The 22,023-nt window shown below is 37.5% G+C and overlaps 1 long non-coding RNA gene across 1 annotated transcript; it reads left to right on the plus strand.

Annotated features, from left to right (window-relative positions):
* The first annotated feature begins 20,667 nt into the window (after positions 1–20,667).
* Positions 20,668–21,457, plus strand: LOC124461322. Its single transcript, XR_006955017.1, has 3 exons — positions 20,668–20,942; positions 21,003–21,190; positions 21,295–21,457. It is a non-coding gene; the product is annotated as an uncharacterized LOC124461322 (long non-coding RNA).
* The last annotated feature ends 566 nt before the right edge of the window (positions 21,458–22,023 follow it).

Raw genomic sequence — 22,023 nt, forward strand, 5'->3', positions numbered from 1 at the left:
GACTCAAGTGAAATCGACGTTTTGCTGATTTCGGAAACACATTTAACATCAAAAAATAATTTTCAAATACCAAAATATACCTTCTACGCAACAAACCATCCAGACGGAAAAGCTCATGGCGGGACCGGTATCCTAATCAAAACCGTATAAAACACTCGTTCCTCAACAGATTTGAAACACAGCACCTACAAGCAACTGCTATAACCGTCCAAACCAGCTGCGGCAACACTACATTGTCCCTGTACTGCCCACACGCTTCTCAATCTCTGAAAAGGAATTTACCATTTCTTTAACACACTCGGAGATCGCTTCATTGCAGCAGGGGACTATAACGCCAAACATACGCACTGGGGATCTCGCCTGGTAAATTAAAGGAAAGCAGTTGTACAACACAATAGTCAACCCTCTCAATAAGATGGATTGCGTCTCACCGGGTAGGCCTACTTATTGGCCCACAGATCCACAGAAAGTGCCTGACTTGATTGATTTCGCAGTAACCAAGAGGATTCCACGTAATCGGATCACTGCGGAATATGCTAGATTTAACTTCCGATCACTCTCCAGTGCTATTCACATTATTAACAAGACCTCAAGTACTTGATCGCCCATATAGGCTTACAAACAACAAAACAAATTGGCTTAAATTTAAAATGTACATGAGTGCCCACATTGACTGTTCGCCGAAACTGGATGCTGCAGAGGACATTGATATGTGCGTCTCTGCACTTGAGTCGATGATGGGAGCTGCAGCAAGAGTATCTACTCCACATGCCTCTTCTTACACCAAACCTGTTGACAGGCCTACGAACCGGCGGATAGAACAATTAGTAACGGAAAAACGACGTCTAAGAAGAGAATGGCAGATTACTCGATCACCAGCAGCAAAACTTCGCCTAAGGCAAGCTCATCGCAACCTCTCCAAGGCGTTAAGACAAGAGGAAAGCTGGGCTCAAAGGAAAATACATAGAAAAGCTCAGTCCAACCAGCACTAAACATCCTCTGTGGAAAGCCCACCCAACTTAAGCGCTCCTACAGAGACAATTTCACCGATAAGGAGTCCAACCGGTGGATGGGCCCGCAGTGACGAAGAGAGGGCATCCGTATTTGCCACACATCTTAAAATGGTTTTCCAGCCAAATCCAACATCAAACTCATCTGTACTTCCCCCTTCGAACACATTAACGGATAGTGAGTACTCGGAACTCCAATCGGACGAGATCACTGCAGTTATTAAAAACCACATAAAGCGAAAAAAGCCCCTGGCCATGACCTAATCACACCGAAAATGATCCTAGAACTCCCTATCATTGCAATACAATATATCTGCAAACTGTTCAACGCTATAATAAAAATTGGCTACTTCCCAAGAACATGGAAAAAGTCACTATCATCATGATTCCTAAAGTGGGAAAGGACAAAACCCAGCCATCATCCTATAGGCCAATTAGTTTGCTGCCATGTCTTTCGAAGCTTTTTGAAAAGGTCCTGCAGATCCGCCTAAACTCATTTCTGGCATCGGAGAACACAATCCCTTCACACCAGTTTGGCTTCCGCGAAAAACATGGTACAATTGAACAAGTCAATCGCATAACATCCGAAATACGAACAGCATTCGAACTAAAAGAATACTGTGCGGCTGTCTTTCTCGACGTTGCCCAGGCTTTCGATAGAGTTTGGCTGGAGGGTCTGATGTTCAAAATCCGGCAAAAACTGCCACAGTACACACACAAACTCATGGAATCTTACCTTTACAATAGGAAATTCGCTGTAAGATGTAATGGCTCCGTCTCCGCTGATTTTGAAATCAAAGCTGGTGTACCGCAGGCAGTGTACTCGGCCCATTGCTCTACCTGCTGTACACTGCAGACTACCAACGAGTTTAGGACTTACAACGTCCACTTTTGCCGATGACACGGCAATCCTTAGCAGATCCAAATGCCAATACAAGCCTCTGCAAAACTAGAGGAACACCTTAAGGTGGTAGAGGAATGGCTAGCAACCTGGCGTATCCGGGTCAACGAGCAGAAATGCAAACATGTTACATTTACGCTTAACAGAAGAAACTGCCCAGCTCTAATGCTAAACAACGTACCAGTTCCTGGAGCCGTGGATGTCACTTACCTTGGCATCCACCTAGACAGAAGACTAACTTGGCGCAAGCACATCGAAGCAAAAAAGGCACCAGCTTTAAACTGAAAGCGAGTAGCTACATTGGATCATCAATGCTCGGTCCCTCTACGTCTGAGTATAAAGTCCTCCTATACAACTCCGTACTGAAACCCATCTGGACTTACGGAGCCGTACTATGGGGAAATGCAAGTACCAGCAATGTCGATATTATACAAAGAGCGCAGTCGAAGATTTTAAGATCAATCACAGAGGCCCCGTGGTATATACGAAACGACAACATTCAAAATGATCTAAAATATACCTAGCGTAAAATCTGAAATAGGTACTCAACAACTAAAGTATTCTGCGAAACTGGATGCACACCCAAATGTTCTTGCCAATTCCCTTACGCGAACTAATAATAGAACTCGTCTTAAAAGAAATGACGGACCAACCCAATAACAAGTGATTAGGGCCGCCTGCAATATCCCCAGGATTTATCTTAAGTACTAGTCTAAGAACAATATCTCAAACTTGTTGTTAGGCTCTAATTTAAGAGTAGATTCAACAAATATATATTAAACGTTAAAAAAAAAAAAAAAAATCTACATTTGGATTATCTAAAAGGAATTATTTTGACCAAGAAGTTGATCGACAACTGACCTATCGGCTACGTCTTGAATATAAGGAACTTCCTCTGCATTGTTAATTGAGGAAGCCAATCTTCAGACACGGTAATGCATGTTTTCTCCACAGCTCAGTACTTACCAAAAACTGTACAGCATTGAAAATTTTGGCAGGACGGATGGTTTCTGTCATAAAATTGTGATTATAGTCCGAGCTTGGCGTTTTAAATGGACTTGGATAGTATGGGTATTGTCAGATGTGCGTGGAAGGGCTGTAACAATATCGGGAACGGATATGGGAATACTTACCACAGCACCTCTGATGCCATATTGCCTCTCATAGCCTAGGGACATTATTCGCATGAAAGGAATTCGCGGCGATACAAAGCGCTCTTCAGCGCATTTTAGATCTTGGAGGCATTGAGGAATATCGGAAAACTGAAACCCATTACCAAGACAAATGGTGGGAATTTTGCCGGCAGAAACGGCTTTGTGACATGTTAAGCAAAATGAATATTTTTCGGACGGATAAGGGAACTTAACTGACTGAAAAAATGCGTTGCCTACATCTAAATTTGGAAACTTAAGAGAGATAGATAATTTGTGCAAACCACGTACCTTGTCTGGGAACCACGTCCCTCCACAGCATATGCAGCATTCCGTTGGTCCTTCCTTGAATTTCCTCTTATATACTGTAGTTGCAGATTCCCTTCTTCGCTGGCGTTCCCTTTCTCTGGCTTCCTCCGTTCTTCTTCTGTTCGATCGGCTCTTGCTGCAATATTCCTTTGTGATTGCCTCTAGATGCTTCCAATCGATTTTCTGAATTTCCTCTGAAAGTAATAAGGCGCTCCTCTGCCATATTCCGAATTTGTTGTTCTCGTAGTCTCCGTTGCTGGCGAGTTTCTCTCCTTTGCAATGTGTTTGTAGTTCGTTCCTCGGCGCTTGTAACAGGGTTATTCCTCCTTATTCGGTGTTGTTCAGTTTTTCTCTCTTGTTCAGCAGCGCTGTAGTTTGGATTTAAGCGAGCTTGACGACGTCCGGCCGTGTTTCGCTCTTGTTCTTCAGCAACATAGCCCGGATCCAGACGAGCTCGATGACGTCCGGCTGTGTTTCGCTCTTGTTCCTCGACAACGTAGTCCGGATCCAGACGAGCTCGACGACGTCCTGCTGTATTTTACTCTTGTTCCTCAGCAAAGGTGCCCTGATCCAGACGAGCTCGACGACGTCCGGCTGTGTTTCGCTCTTGTTCCTCGACAACGTAGTCCGGATCCAGACGAGCTCGACGACGTCCTGCTGTATTTCGCTCTTGTTCCTCAGCAACGTTGCCCGGATCCAGACGAGCTCGACGACGTCCGGCTGTGTTTCGCTCTTGTTCCTCGACAACGTAGTCCAGATCCAGACGAGCTTGCCGACGGGACTCAGTGTTCCGAGCTTGTTCAGCTATGCTGTACTCCGAATCCAAGCGAGTTCGTCGATGCCCAGCCGTGTTTCGTCCTTGTTCTGCAGCGCGGTATTCTGGATCCAAGCGAGCTTGCCTATGGCCTTCAGTGTCCCGTGCCTGCTGAGTTGCGCTATAGTTCGGATCCAATCGAGCTCGACGACGTCCAGCCGTGTTTCGACCTTGTTCTGCAGCGCGGTATTCCGGATCCAGGTGAGCTTGCCTATGCCCTTCAGTGCCTATGCCCTTCAAGCGAGCTCGACGACGTTCAACCGTGTTTCGTTCTTGTTCTGCAACACTGTAGTCCGGATTAAGACGAGATTGGTGGCGCGATTCCGTATTTCGAAGGCGTTGTTCAAGTCTAACTCGTAGGCTGCGGCGTCTTTCAGAATGATTCTTGCCGTTCAATTTCTCGCTGTTCTACATTGGCTTGTCGGACAGTAGCCAAGTATTGAGAATGGCGGTTATTAATTTCAGCCGTGTTAAGCTGATAATAGACACGAAATCGGTTCCGTGCTGCCCGACGTCGAGTTTCTTGCGATGAGGAAGCAGCGCGTGGCATTTCAAAGGCTATACAACGATTTACAAAAAAAAAATGTAAAAAATAGACTTTTAGTATGGCAATTTGAAGTCTTTTGAAATAGTGTCGTCTCGTATCCGGATTTAAAACACGCTTTTCGATCGTTAGATTACCGTTTACTGTTGTGTTCAAAAAAATATATTTATTCACTTTAGTTACTGTTTTAGAACACTTTTAATTTGGTATTAAGCAGTTGTAATTCACTTTAGATAACATGTACTTTTGAATCACTTTATATTAGAAGCTTTATGTTCACTTGTTTGTTATTCACTTTAAATTAAAGGTACTTGTTTTCACTATTTCACTTTGCACATTTACTTTTAATAAAAAGTAGTATAATTTTGGACTTCGAATACACGATGTTGCACGCTCAATTTTTTTAAATTGACTAAACGGGTAAATGAAATGTGCAATGTTTATATATAATTGTCTCCTAAAATTCAGGTATTTAAACTGTATAAAACATCTTACACCCTTTTACCTATTTGTATGTTTTTAGTAATTGAACACGTGTACTTTTGCGCAACATGTCTTTTTTTAAGATAAATGTTTACCTAATATTGGAACATAGTGTTACCTAAGTGGGTCATTACCTGAATCCAATTAACCCATTTACAAAAAAGGGTAAAATATTTGGTAAACAACATTCTTTCTTTGTGGGTTGAAAGTTCCTCATCCCCTTTTCCGATTTACAGGTACCGAATATAATAATGAACCTGTGCACTAATGCACAATAGGTTTTTGTTTTAGAATCGAAGAATCACTTTTGGGTTAAAGGGTAAAACCTAATAGATAAAAAGCAAAATTGATTTTTTGAAAAGTTACTGTTAAATACCGATTGTTCCTATGGAAGCTATATGATACAGTCACTCCATCTTAATCAAATTTGGCACAATTATTAACAGGAATACAAAACTGAGAAATGTTTAAATAAAAGTAATCGCGTCAAAAGTAACAAAGTTATTGACAAAAGTCATTGTTTTCGACCGATCGTTCCTATGGGAGCTATATGATATAGTCACCCGATCTTGATCAAATTCGGCACATTAATTAACAGATATATAAAACTGGCAAAAGTTGAATTTTAAAGCAATCGCGGCAAAAGTAACAAAGTTATTGACAAAAGTCACTGTTTTCGAAAGATTGTTCCTATGGGAGCTATATGATATAGTCACCCGATCTTGTTCAGATTTGGCAGACTTATTTATAGGCATAATAAACTCTCTAATGTTAAATTTCACGACAAAAGCTCAAAATAACGAAGTTATTGAGAAAAGTCACTGTTCGTGACTTTGGCGTTTGTATGGGAGCTATATGATATAGTGATCCGATCCGGCTGAATCCGATATATACAACGCCTGCAGTATATACAAGCCTACATTCAGCTCTGTAGCTCTAACGGTCTAGGAGGAGTTTGCGTTGATCCAGACGGACGGACGGACGGACGGACGGACGGACGAACGGACATGGCTATATGAATTCGTCTCGTCATGCTGATCAAGAATATATATACTTTATATGGTCGGAAATGCTTCCTTCTATGCGTTGCACACTTCTGACCAAAATTAATATACCCTTTTTGCAAGGGTATAAAAACGCACACAATATACACAAGACCAGAATTCAAAGAGTGCAAAAAACCGGAGAAGGAGAGAGATAATAATAAAAATAATAATAATAATAAATTTATCTGAGTGTCTGTGTGTGAGTGTGAGTAATCTTTGGATTTGCCTCATTATTATTTATACACACTCACACACACAGTGCGACTCTTATAGATTATATGAAAATACTTATCTGGGGAAACATTGTGAGAAATGGCAAGGGACATGAAGACAACAAAATTTGCAGAAACTAAAATCCGCAGAAAGGGAACACAAAAGCTTTAGACACAAAAAAAAAAAATTATCATTTACCAACTTGAGCGAAAATTGCTAACATTTTCTATATAAATTCAAATTTCTTATCTGAACGCACTTTCTTTCCAAGAGAGTTTAGAGAAAAAGTTTACTAAAAATATGATATGTCAAAATGGACGTTCTAGCGATTTAAATATAAGTTTATACAGAATTACTAAACAATAATGAATGGGGATAAGATATCAAATGTATATTTTTCATTCATTGTAAACGTTCTCAAAGTGCAAAATTGCATAAAAAATATTATTTTATAAGATTGTTTTCTTAATCGTTATTTAAACAACGATATAATCAATGATGTTAATTATTAACTAGTTATGAACATTTAATCAGACTGATTTAATAATATGGTATACCATTTGCTTGTTATGGATTATACATAGCTCGTTTTTGCTTACTAGTTAGCCAAGATAGAAAACTGATGGCCACTTTACTTTATGATAATTTTTAGGTATGTATCAAATTTTAGACAGTGATTAAATTGTCGAATTAGCAAAAGTCATAAATTTTGTGCTATTCATTGTTGTGACTGTTTAGCAAATATAAAAACAAATACTTTGTGTTGCGAACAACGAGGATCCGGGTTCGAATCCCAGGCTAGTGTATGGATGTAGTTTTCGTTCAGCAGATCTCGAGTTATAAGTGTTGTAACTACTACTACTTTCTTTTATATATATATAAGATAAGATATGCTTAAAGTTTAGTAATAGTCGAATCGGTATAAAAGAAAAATTAATTTCACAATTTCTGGGAAATTGCATCAGCAAAAAAAAGACGCCACAGTTTTACAGCGTTTTTAACGCGTCGGTTACACATACACACAACATAAACGAAGTAAACCGAAACGAAAAATGGCACAGTTAAAAGACTTTCAGTGTATTAGTGAGATGCTTCGTTTAATTAAGTTATTTATATTGCTGAAAATCTGGATCTAGCCGCACAATAAAAAAAGGTTTAACGAGACACTTATTTTGAAATTTAAAAAAAAAAATTTCTGAGAGATGCCGATTTTCAATCGGAAACTTACGATGAAATTGAAGGTGAAGAAACGACGAAGAGCGGAAAAATGTTAGTGTGCGAAGCCAGAATTTAAGCAGTGTTCAAAATAGAAGAAGTGGTCAGTTAACACTTTCGCGGTATAGAAGACTCTATCCGTATGTTTAGTGGCGAACACATCTATCGAAGTGAAGCGAGAGAAATCAAAAAATTAAAACAAATATAACAATGTTCTTAGCAAGCAGAATCCGAAAACGACGATAACAAAGAACTCAAATGTTTAAATATATCGCAAGTATGATTTAATATGTGAGGCAATGCTGAAAAACCTCAATAATCCAATGTTGAGTGATTCTAACGTATATTTATTCGGTTTTGGAAAAAAAAAATACACAGACCAGATCAAATCATCGGGTTCGTTTAAATATACAGTCGATATTGACGGGCAAAAAATACTGTTTGGCATTTCTCTCAGTGGGTCAACAATTTATGGATGTAAATTGTTCTTGGCGAGGATTTCTGTAAGCATGCGGAGGTCACAATCAGCTACAAAGGTCTAAAGTTAACAATACCCCAAAGTTTGGAATCCGAACTAAGTTCCTTTCTGAAAATCAATGTGGATGACTCCATTGAACACCAGGCCGACATACAGATCCAGCAGCAAATAAAAGAGCCAAAAAAGCAGTTTAAAATATGATACAAAATTATCATCCGGTAAGCAAAAAGTCTACAAATATTCAAATGCGTTTAGTTCTAAATGATGATAAGCCGATATAACAAAAACAAGCAAGGGCATACAAACTTTGATCCGCATACAATTAATTCCGCAAATAATTCTACAAACTGGTTGAAAGTCCCGAACTGATGCAATTTACTATGATTATGTAACAATTACTAGTTTATCTTCGAGCGTACAATGCTTCTACTGCCTTGTATGCAACTCTAACAATTTTTCAGCCTTATTAGCGGACATTTTAAATATATTGATAGATTGATTGATTTTTCTTAATATGTATTTTAATCTATTTAAAATTAAACATTATCTGATGATTGTATTGTTGACACCATCCGCTGCTGTTTGTGCGCCAAAGGGCAGACTTCGTTGTTGCTTAGTCTCCTCTCCGGTCGCGTGTTCTTTTTCGTCTGGCGGGCACGTGCCACCGTCCTTTTTCTCTTCTCTGCAACTATCTTGTTGCCTTCTGCTTCTTTGCTACTGTGTCGTTGCTCTGCTGTTGTTTCTTGTTGCTTTGATGCTGCTTTGCAACTGTATTCGTGTATACATATCAGGGTTTGATATTGCTACGAAACTCCGTAGTATTTTTTTTGCTCTCGCTACCGCTCGCGTTTTTGACGAGAGCAGAGGCAGAGTCAAAGGCGAACTATAAAAAATAAATGCTATGCTCTGCTATAGTTTTTTATATTTAAAAAGTCAATAGCAATAGCAACTTCCATGGAGTAACTATAAAATAAAACAGAGGGCCACGAATAACTTCGCCCGCGTCGAAGTTTTTATACTGTTGAAATCATCATTCATTCTCGCTCAACTCAATGCATGCATGATCACAGACATATGTGTGGGAATGGTCTGGCAATCCTACTTAGTCAGCCCTAGTTAATTCAGCTGATTCAATATAAAGGAGTACAATCTGGCAAGCCGGCCAGACAGAGTGTAAGAAAAAGACAAAGTGTAAGACGACACACAAGAATTAAGAAGACGAGAGGTTTAAGACGAAAAGCCATAAAAGTAAGACGGAAAAGACGAATCGAAGATGACAAAAAGAGTTAACAAAAACGACGAAAGACATTAAACATTAATTCATTTAAAATTAGTATTACCTAAAAATTAATACTTATCCTAATATTAAATGAAATAACCATAAAACTATATCCGGGACCGTGTTTATTCATCAATCAATACCCCAGTGCCACACATTTTGGGGGCTCAACCTAAAAAAAGAGTTAAAATTGTAAAGGAGTTAAAAGTGTAAACGTAGTAGCCCACACATTATGAGGCTCTATATAAAAGAACTATAAGTGAAAAAGAGATAGCACACTATTTTGTGATTTCAATCTAAAAAAGCGTATAACGGAAATTTAAAAGTTTGTTTCAAAGAAGTGTAAAACTAACAAACGAATAAATAAAGGTAACAATAGAAAACGGGTGCGCTAGTTTGAGGACAATTTTTATAATGATAAAGCTAATTATATTGGTGAAAATCTGTCAGACATGGATCTAGATGTAATTTTCTTCGATTGCCGCACAATGAAAATTATTTGACGAAACACTTATGTAGAAAATGTTCAGGCTGTGACGTGGTCCAGCTCCAAAAATCGAACATATATCCCGAACCCTCTAACCAAACAATTAAACACCAGTATTTGTGTTGTATTGCGCTATATTTAGTTGCACAATTTGTGGGGCACATCGATCCGTTAGATAGGTTGGCTGAAATCTTGATTTCAATGTTAACTCAAATTTCTCCTTTTTTTTTATTTTATATTACATTTGTGTTTTTTGTCTCTTTTTCACGTCTTTCCTGCTTGTCAAATTTTCGGTGAGTGGCGCGCCGTCATAGCGGGCCACCGCTCTGTCACCAGTGCAAACAAAGGCAAGTGTTGCCGCCGAAATTCACTAACTGCCCAGCAGACCCGACTCATCCACCAATGGGTTAACCCATATCACTCATTCTCTTTCATTTTCATACTTATACTTAAGCGCCAGCCTACGTGCTGGGAAATAAACCGTTGCATCTTGCGCTTTAAGCTTACATGTTAGGTTCTATGCTTGTAACTGAGCGGCGGACAGAATAGTTTTGTTACAACCGCGAGTAAGGGCGATTAATTTAAAGCGGCTCGAAGACGGCTCGCTCGCTCGCTATACACACACCCACTTGGCCTACCATTAGCATAAGAAATACACGTCGAAGAAATAAATGAAGTATCACGTGAAAAGTGATGTGTTTTCTTATGGGACCGCTAAAACATTGAACCTTAGCGCCAAATTCGACAATTCTATAAATTACGCCAGGAATTAATTCTATAAATTAATTCTATAAACTGTAGGCCATGAATTAATTCTATAAATTAATCTAACAGTGGTAAATCACTAAATGAACCGAAAAAGTTAATTATGTAACTCAACTCGACGGGTCAACCCACGGTTCTATACGCCAATCATATAGAGGTTAACCTCGATGATTGCATAACCAATCACTAAATTGTGACCTATTGTGACGACCTACATAGGTCACGTAACTAATCAACATCGCTTAAAAGTATAAACTCATTGTTAAACCATGGCAACAAAAGACTTATCAAGTGGAATATATCATTGCAAGAAATGCATGCAGGAAGACAATGACCGCATGGTGCAATGCAATCGATGCTGTTCCTGGTATCATTTCGACTGCGTTGGAGTAATAGACGAGAAATCTGAGAACAGCTGGAACTGCGACTGCGTCAACGTGTCATCGGAAGTCATCACATTGAGCAGCGCTCTGCAGAACCTCGGAAATACCACACGAGCAGGCGAAATATTCCGGGCTCAGCTAGGACAGCTGTTCCTATTTTTACTTCTGCCAAACAAAAAGCGATGGTCACACACTCAGCTGTGTGTGACACGTGGCATTACGATCACGAGGCACCGCAGCTGCCGTTTCTAACCTCAAACAACACGCGTGCTACGACACGCGAACAACCGCACCTAAGTGCTACGCCGATGGCGCCCTGGAATTTTACGAATACTCAAAACAGTGCGGCATCGTACTATCCAGAAAGTAAAGTGCGAATGGACGTAGACCTAAACACAGCAATACCAAGCGCGGCACAACTTGCAGCCCGTCATGCGATACCGAAAGAGCTTTCAACATTTGATGGCAATCCTCAGAACTGGCCTCTATTCTACAGTAGTTTTCAGACAAGTACGGAAATCGCTGGGTATACGAATGCAGAAAATCTTATGCGGCTGCAAGCTAGCCTAAAGAGAAAAGCACGTGAGTTAGTTTTTTTTTTTTTTTTTTTTTTTAATGGTTTTTAATTCAAGCACACCCAGCGATACAGCGAGTCTGGCTTAACATATTTCCGTGTCATTCCAATACAAATCATCAATAAAACGAAAGTCACTCACACATTTGAATTTCTAGATGAGGGATCGGCATTAACGCTCATCGACAACAAGGTCTTTCAGCAGCTCGGCTTAAAAGGCGTTCCAGATCCACTGTGCCTAAAATGGACCAACGATACAACACGCGAAGAAAATGCATCGGAACGTGTCACGCTTACGGTTGCCAATCCACATAATGGCAATAAGGGCTATAGCCAAAGAATTCCCCCACCAAGATACAATAGAGCTAATGTGAGCGTTCACATGTGGGGCTGCAGAGACGCAGACGCCAAGCTGCATGAGATCATCAAAGAAGCGTTCTCATTAGACGCTACCACAGCAAAACCACTATCTTCACCAGAAGACACTCAACCTCTAACCAGACTTGAATCTACCACCGCCTTGAAGAATGGCAGGTACGAGGTCGGTCTAATGTGGAGAGACCCTGAAGTTTTATTACCTAATAGCTACGCAAACGCACTAAAACGGCTTAGATGCCTTCAAAAGCCATTTTCCCGATAACTACAGTTGAAGGAGCAAATCACCAAGCAAATCGAAAACCTCGTCGAAAAGGGCTATGCTTGCATGCTGACGCCGGAGGAAATAGCTGCACCAAACAGACGGTCATGGTATCTACCAACCTTCATAACTAAAAATCCAAATAAACCACAGAAGGTCCGGCTTGTATGGGATGCAGCCGCCCAATCCGGCGGCAAGGCCCTGAATGACTACATCTGGAGTGGTCCAGATCTCCTAAACTCCCTATTTGACCTCTTACTGTCATTCCGAGTGGGACGAGTTGCGATCTGTGGCGATATCGCCGAGATGTTCCACCAGATCCCAGTGAGACCGGCAGACAACTATGCGCAAAGGTTTCTGTGGTTCGACAGCAAGTCCGAGAGGCAAGAGCCTAACGTCTATGTTATGGAAGCGCTTACTTTCGGAAACAATTGCGCACACTGCATTGCACACTTTATTCGTGACAAAAATGCACAAATCCTTCGAACTCAAAGGAGGTCCTACGAATACTAAAGAGCGATTCGCTACTCCCCGAAGCTGTCGAAATTACCGCCACAGAAAAGGTACACGGGTTATATTCGGTGCCAAACTCCGACGTATTCACATTCATCTGCAAGTTCGCCAGGCAACGTTTTAGACAGCGACAAAACACCAACAAAACGCGAGCTCTTGCAAGCATTTTGGCATACGCAGCAGTCTGCTACCTTTGGATACGCCAGGGGGAAAGAACCTACCTTAGCTTCGTGGCCTCCAAGGCGAAATTGGCACCGTTGAGCCCACTATCTATACCAACGACGGAACTGCATGCCGCAGTTATCGGAGCAAAGCTGAGTAACCAAATCCAACGCAATCCAAGTTTGTCAATTAATTCGAGTTGTTATTGGTCCGACTCAAAGAATGTTCTTAAATGGCTTCGTATGGATCCACGAAAGTTTCAGCAATACGTCATGCGCCGCGTGGGCGAAATACTGGAATTCACAAACGTTAGCCAATGGAACTGGGTTCCAACCAACCTTAACCCTGCAGATCTTGCTTCTAACAAACAACGCCAATACATAAAAAACTTGGCTACACGGTCCAGACTATTTGCTGCAGGATCAACACGAGTGGCCAAAATGCGATGATTTGGGGACACCAAACAATGCCTGACTAGGCATAACATACTCTTCATCGACAATTCGCCGATGGAGCTAAAACTTAACGCGGAATATTTTTCCGACTGGCGCAGGCTATTTCGAGCTTTAGCGCGCTTTATTCTCTACATTGAGAAAGTGAAAGCGAAACAAAAGAAGGCATCCCATAATCGCCAGTGGAATTTTTGCCAGACAGTTTTTGAGAAGAATTATTAAGAAACTGTGTTTCTTATTTTATTTTAAAGTTAATAAAATTGTTTTTGAAATATTTAAATATTTTATGACTTATTACACTTTCATGTCGTGTGCTCAATATCTTCTATATTTTTTTAAAATACATAAAAAATATCGAATTTTAAGTTAAATGTGTAGTATTATGCTTATTACTAATATAAAATACTTAACATTATATTATTCTAAACTAATACTCATAAAAAATTGGTAATATACCTAGATATAAACTCTACCATAATATCTAACTAATGATATCTCACTATAACCAATAAATAATAGAAATTAAGTTTAATCGATATTACCTCATTGATATTTATCGATGATTAAAATTGATAAATATGATATTTTATTTTTTAAAAAGCCCAATAAGACAAAAGTGTTATTAGGTTTATAATTAAGTCGAAATTACATTGAGCTCTGAATTGACTAACTTGACTATTAAAAACACATTAATTAATTTTAACAATATCTACTTTTTAATAGAATATTTAAACATTCTTTATACATATGACTCTTAAATCAATCTATATTAAAACTCCTAATAAATTTTGACTAGTTAAGAGTTAAAGTTATACAGAGATGCAGTGATTTTTAAGCTTTATTTCCTTGATTATCATATTAAGCTTAAAGCTAGCTATGTATATACATTTCAGAATTTAGATTTATCATATGACGTTAATATTGAGAATTGCTTTGTAGGAATATTTGAATTTGCGTGACAAATTAACATGGAATAGGAAAACCTTAATAAAAGGATGCAGAGATTTGGAGGATTTGAAAGGATGCATCTTCTATATTTAGATTGATTGATTTATCTATAAATAGAAAGTTATCACATTATTTTGGTGATATATTATAGGCAGCAAGTATTAGATTCCTTAGATTTAGATTCAATTATTATATCTAAATTAAATATATTCAACAAGTAAAAATTCTGTTGACCAAAAATGTTTAACAACTTTTTTTCTTGTAAGTTCAAACTTTTCAATGATGGGGCATTACATTTAATCTAATCTTAACCAAATAAATAGCTACACATAAACATACATGCAGACATATACATATATACATGTGTATAGGAAAGCTTTAAAAATGACTGATTGGTTTTTAATTGAATATGAATTATATAGCATACTGATAAGCCAAAAGATTAACCTTTGACATTTTGTAAACTGGTAATCTATATATTCATACGCACATACATAAATTTCTGTATTGGTACGCAATTAAAAAAGCGATGATAAGAAGAAAAAATACTGTGTAAAAAACTCCTTCGACCGGGTTCCGTTGGGTTGAAAAATAATAATCAGAGACACGTCTGTGTCGGTTGACTGGAGTTTTTGATTGATTTCTTTATTCCAAATTATTCTTTTGCTTAGGCTAATTTTACATATATATTCTTATGCTGCGATTTATGCGACAGCTACAAAAGAGAGGGAGAGTGTCAGTACATACATACATACATACTGTTGGAGCGCATGCATCAAAGTGCTTGGTCAGCGGTCACACGCTGGCCTGGCTCTAGCTCATGTTACGCTTGTGCATACAGTGCTTATGTGAATATATGTATGTGCATATACAAATGTACATACATATATGTTCATGCTTAATTGTATGTTTACTTGAATATGTTTATGTGAATACTTCAATGTATACATATGAACATATTCAAGTGCACAATTATATTTTAATGCGTATATGTTTTAATTGTTTATACTTGCAACAAAGTGTTACAAGTTGAGCTCATTGTGTTGAGTTATTAGTTGTATGAACATACTACACCTCCCCTTTTTAGAGAATAACGTAATATTATGTAGTTATTGTAATGATTATTTATATAGAAAGGTAAAATAAAAGGTAAAGTAAAGGTGTATCTTAGGAAAGTTTTTTTTTTTTTTTGTTTGTGTCTCTTTAGGCAAATTTTCTTTCTCTTGTTTTTCGAAATTGCGTGAATTTGTTTTCAATAATAGATGAATCCATAAAGATTTTTGTTTTTTTTTTTTTTTGTAAAAATTACTTAAGTATCATGATAATTATTATTTTTTTTTCGGTTGATCATTCCGAAAATGGTTTTAGTCTGTTTTTATGAACCTTTTGGTATTTATTCTTATTATCTGCTATTAATATATTGTCATTTTCTTCTATACTCACTACCTTATAAGGCCCTATATATTTAGCATCTAGTTTATGACCTATTTCTTTTCTTAATAAAACTTTATCTCCTATGTTTAAATTGAAATCGGCAATATGTTTGTCGTAGTATTTTTTATTACTTAACTTATGGTTTTCTAACATTATCCTAGCTCTTTTATATGCTATTTCTATTCTAAACTTTATTTCCTTAGAGTAGTCGTCTAAATTGTATATTGGATCTATTCTATCGATTTTGTTAAAATCTATGAACTGATTTGGTAGTCTTCCAAATACTAGTTCGTATGGACAATATTCATGCACTGCCGAGGGTGTTGTGTTGTAACAATAAGTGAAATATTGTATCCAAGCATCCCAATCGGACTTATCTGCTGATATGTATGAACGAATATATTCATTGAATGTTCTATGACTTCGTTCTATTGTCCCTAAGGTCTGGTGGTGGTATGCTGTAGATGTCAGATTTTTAATCTTCATGTACTTGCATATATCTGTTATAATTTGGTTTTTATACTCAGTTCCCATGTCCGTAATGAGTGTTTTCATTGGACCGTACTGTAGTATACAATTTTCGAATATAGCTTTAGCTACATTACTTGCACTCTTAGATGCAACTGGAATGGCTATTAGGTATTTTGTCAGATCGCATATCAATGTGACAATATACTCATTTTCATTATCTGATTTTGGTAGTGGACCTATTGTGTCCACTATAACCTTATCAAAAGCCTTCGCTGGTGTTTCTGTTATTATCATGGGAGTCTTCGTATGTGTCGTCGTTTTTGACACCTGGCATTTATGACATCTCCTTATGTACTCTTTGATATGGCGTCCCATATTTTTCCAATAGTAGTGTCTTTTGATTTTTGCCAGCGTTCTGGTAATGCCAGTATGACCTCCTTGAATTGGATCATCATGATATGTAGACAGTATTGCTTCTTTTTCTTTTTCATTTTCTATTAGGGTCACCGGCTGGAGTAGCGCTACTCTTAATGTTTTCAATATAGTATTGCCCATATTTTTAAAAGAATCTATTGAAATAATTTCAAAGATCTTTTCGCTCGGTGCCAGTTTTAGTTGGCTGATTTCAAGTAGACCGGCTTGCATTTCAAGCCTTTGGAAGAACTGACCTAAGTCGAGAATTCCATTGGTATACAAATCGCTAACTTCAATTCTTGCCATAACTTTCTTTCCATGTTTCAGTAAACATTTAGATTCTGTTATTCGCAAGGTCACTACTTTTCGTACCTCGTCATTATTGATGACTTCGTATACGTTGGGCCTAGAAGCATTTTGAAGTTTTTGCCTTGGCAAAAGGTCTTCTTTATTAACTGCGCAGTTTTTCTGTCTACTTTGTTGCCTGGTAGTGACTTTCAGGACTTTTATACTCATATCTTTTAATTCGGATATAGTTATCCGCGATAAGGCGTCTGCCACAAAATTGTCTTTACCTCGCAAATACTCTACTGTAAAGTCGTACTCTTCCAATTCTAGCCGCATGCGTGTTAGTTTTGAACTCGGGTTGACCATGGAGAATAAATATGTTAATGGTCTATGGTCTGTTCGCACTGTGAAGTGTTTTCCATATATATATGGTCGAAAATGTGTTATTGCCCAATGTATTGCTGCTAGCTCTTGTTCTGTAGTACTCTTGTTGCTTTCACCTTTAGTGAACGCTCTTGATGCATATGAAACTGGAAGCTGGAGTCCATTATAGTTTTGTGTTAAAACTGCTCCACATGCTTGTTTGCTTGCATCCGTGATTATGCAAAATTCTTTGCTGAAATCTGGGTACTGCAATAGATTAGGTTGAACGAGCTTTTCTTTTAAGTATTGGAATGCATTTTCGCATTCTGCTGTCCATTCGAAGGGAACATTCTTTTTACATAATCTTGTTATGTGCCGGGAGTATTCGGCGAAATTTTTTATGAAACGTCTATAATAATTGCAAAATGCAACGAAACGTCTAGCACTATCTGCATCATGTGGGACTGGATAATTCTTGATGACGTCAAATTTTGTGTCGTCTGGCAAGATTCCTTTGTCTGTGCATTTGTGACCTAGGAATGTCACCTCATGCATAAAAAATGAGCATTTTTCTGGATGCAGTTTTAGATTGTTTTTTCTGCAAAGTTTAAAAACATCTACTAAATTTTTAATCATATGTTGTTCAGATCAACCAATAACGATTAAATCATCCATATAGAGAAAAGCTTGGCTGGGCTCAAGCCCTGAGAATGCTATTGTCATCATTCTTTGAAATGAATTAGGTGCTATTTTTAGACCGAAAGGTAATCGCGTGAAGCGATATGAGCCATTGCTCGTTGAAAAAGACGTTATATCTCTTGATTTTTCTTCTAGTTCTATTTGATGAAAACCTGACATTAAATCAAGGCAAGAAAAATATTTTGCTCTTCCCAATTGATCAAGAATATCATCAATTCTGGGGAGCGGAAACTTGTCTGACAGCAATTTTTTGTTTATTTGACGATAGTCAATTACTAATCGCCAGTTTTTTTCTTTAGATCCCGAAAGTGTTTTCTTTGGGACTAGTAAGAGTGGGCTATTATAAGGAGAAACAGACGGTTCAACAATACCCTGTTCAATTAACTTTCCAACTTGTCGCTGGATCTCGTCTATTTGGCTATGCGGGCTCCGGTAATTTTTCACATATACCGGTTCATCATCCTTAAGTCTTAATTTTTGTTTATAAAAATTATTTGTTGTGATCGGTTCGGTGTCAAGTCCGAACACATCACTATACTCAGTGCATAATTTTTCGAGTTTGTCTTTGAATAGTGTTGGGAAATTTTTCTTCAATTTATGAATTACAGATTCTTTTCTTAAATCTTTGGTATTTTGAACTATATCGTAGTTCGAAAGTGATTCAAATTTTAAATTGTTAAAGCCTACTAGTTGGCAGTTATCTGTGGTATTTAAGAATCGGACATAAGTACTTTGGGCTGTTGCAATAGTGTTTGCAACATAAACGCCCGGTTTAATTTCCTGATTCGGAATTAAAATGTTACCTTCTGCTGAAGATAGTTCTATTTTGCGTACCACTTGGGATCTTGCTGGTAGAAGTGCTGAGTTATTACCAGAATTGAATGTTATTGGAACGTAAATTGGGTACTTTAATGTTTGTGGTCTAAGTATAAACCAATCTTCTGAATTGCTGTAATCTATTTTGCAATTAAAAGTTTTTATGAAATCTAATCCTATTATTCCATCGCATGGGATTGCGAAATCTGCATGAAGCAGATGAAATTCGTATGGAATAATATATTTACTTGTCTGCAATTCTATTGAGACTAGGCCTTTGGAATTTATTACTCCTTCTCCTATGCCTCGAATGTCTACAGTTTTGTTTACTTTGATGTCATGAAATACATCAGAATTTTCCTTTATTATTGAAATATCTGCACCGGTGTCAATTAAGAATGTTATTTTCTTATTGGTTTCAACATTCTTAAATGATACGAAATTATTAAGACTTAGGTTGATAGAGTATACTTTATTTTTTAACTCTGAGCATTTGGAGGAGCTTGTCCGTTTCCCTGGTCGCTTTGGGTAATTCGGACATTTGTATTGTTATAACCATTTTGTTGGTTATTTGTGTTTTGTCTATTATTATTTTGTTGTCCACCTCCACGGCCGCCTCTTCGGTAGCGTGAATTATTTCGGCCTCGTTGGGCTCTGTGGGCATCGTTATTGCTCCAGCTCGAATTGTTGTTGTTCCAATTCGAGTTGTTTCTCCAGTTACCATTATTATTGTAGCGGCGTCTACCGCGGTCATTATGCTGGGCATAAAAAATGGTATTATTTTGGGAACTTCCCGTGGAGCCCGACTCTACTGAAAGAGTGGTAAATCTAGTGATGGCTTCTTTGGCTGAATCAAAGTTTCCCGATTCCATTAGTAGCTGGACTCTTTGACTTTTGGTATGACTTACCATAGCATTTACTGCCACTTTGGTAGTGTATTTTATAGCCTGTTCATTTGGAAGACCATCCGAAATATACGCGCCTTTTAGGGCGTCGGTCAACTCAGTAATCTCTTTTGTGTATGAAACACAGTTATTAGGGTTTCTCTGCAGATTTTTAATCTTTGCTGTTAAAAGATCCACTGATTCACCCTTAAAGATTGTTGACAGTTTTTGTATAACTTCGTCAATCGTTGTTTCCGAGCTTAGCGTATTACCCGCTTGACCTTTCAATTTTGATTTTATTATTTCGATGGCTACTGCTTCATGCGTTTCTTTTATGGTATCAAGTACGCGAAGTGCCCCAATGAAACCTTGTAGGTTTTTAATGTCACCATCGAAGAATGGTAGCAGCCTTGTGGCTGTGTTTATGAATTCTACCACTGTTTGAGTCATTTTGTTGCTTCCTTTTGGAATTGCTGGTTTATTATGACTTATAATTGACTGATCAGAGCTCACTGGTGGTTTTTCTTGACCTCTTTCATCATCGGCCATTAGTTGCGTTTCTTCTTCCAGCACAATTGAAGTTTCCAAATCAGTTGTTTGTTTAAATTCAATATTGTGTCTGTTTAGCACAGCTATTGCTTTTTGTTTGCAATCACTGTAGAACGCATTTGCGGCTGTTTTTTGCCCTTCCTTTAGTTTGCTATAGTGCTCAGTTAATACTGCCCTAATAGCTTGGAGCTTCTCGGTTATTATTTTCGTGTGTTTGGTTACTGTGTCTTGGGATGTTTCTCTGTTTTGCGAGAGGCACTTACAAGATTTAGTTAATTCTTGTGCGTGTATTCTAGCTTTTCCAATTATATCATCCCAAGTAACCATAGTTTGTTAAAAATAACAAAATTTTCGAAAATGTTTATGTTTATTTATTTTTTTTTTTTATTATTCTGTATCTATTATTTCTACATCTGAGTCTGTACTCGATTCTGATATGTCTATCAGCGCGATCGAGTCCTTAAAAAGTTCGTGGACCCATCCGGGCACGTCTTTATGTAAAGGAGTCTTAGCTAACAATCTACTATAAGCTACTTTTATGGATTTTTCCATAAGATCTACAATTTTTTTTTGTAAATTTGTAGTTGTGGGCTATCCAATACCTTATTTCCTTGTATTTGTGATTTGTTTCGCCTGATTGTATCAGGAAATCGAGGAAAGGTAAGTATTTTTGTAGCCTTTTTGTTTCTATCTTATCCATATTCTACACTAACTTGTTAGGCCTATTAATATGGATGTACGTATATAAAAAAAATCATGGAGGCTTACTGCCTCGGTTCCTCCATTCGGTAGAAACGATATGTGCCTGCTGCGTTGGAAAAGCAACATACATATGGTACTGTGAGGATGAAACTCATCTGTACCCTAGTGCTTCCTTGAACTGGGAATTCTTCTCCCGTTATATTTAGGTAAGCTGACTTAATTTGTACCAAGTTTATTGAGTTCTGTGGTGAATTGATATGCTCATTTCTAAAAACCTCAATTAAATCTTGGACAATACTGGGATGCCTAGCGTTTATTTTTCCAAAATAATTATCAAGAGTGGCCATTGTTTTCCAGAATTATTATTATTTTTTTTTTTTATTGTTATTCGCGTGTGTGCATATGTATTCTTAGACCTTATCTAGGTCATTAGCTTGGCTTATGGCTCTTTTGGTTACACATTTATTGTGTAATAGATAAGCTTTATATAAAATATATGCGCACATTATTACGACGATTATTAATAACAATATGTTCGTTAATCTCAAGTCAGTATTTGATGATTCGATTTTATTTATTACATTAGCAGTGGAGTCCACTGATTTTGTTTCTATTAACCCCATTGTGGGTATAAGAGATATATCATCAAATTTACTTATGGAATTATCGAACATATGGAGTTTATATAAAAAAATTTTTTTTTTTGTGTATAATTCTAATAATAATCTCACTGACTAACGATCCTATATGAGACTATTTTAATTTAGCAGGATGAAAATGAATATGACAAATACGGGAAAAAAAAATAGGGAACAAAAGCCCATAAAAACATCTCAAAACCTTTTGTTTAAAAGTTACTAAAAAAAATTTTTTTTTTTAAGTATTTCAAGCTTCGTTCTTATTTGCTTGAATACGAATTATAATTATAAAAATTTATATTTGAATTATTTGAAAAATTGTTATGGATTCATGAATTTTTATGAAATTTTATTTAAAAAAAAATTATTAAAATTTTTTTTTTTATACGACAAAAGAAAAA

The sequence above is a fragment of the Drosophila willistoni genome, unplaced genomic scaffold, assembly GCF_018902025.1.
Source record: "Drosophila willistoni isolate 14030-0811.24 unplaced genomic scaffold, UCI_dwil_1.1 Seg345, whole genome shotgun sequence".
Classification (NCBI taxonomy): domain Eukaryota; kingdom Metazoa; phylum Arthropoda; class Insecta; order Diptera; family Drosophilidae; genus Drosophila; species Drosophila willistoni.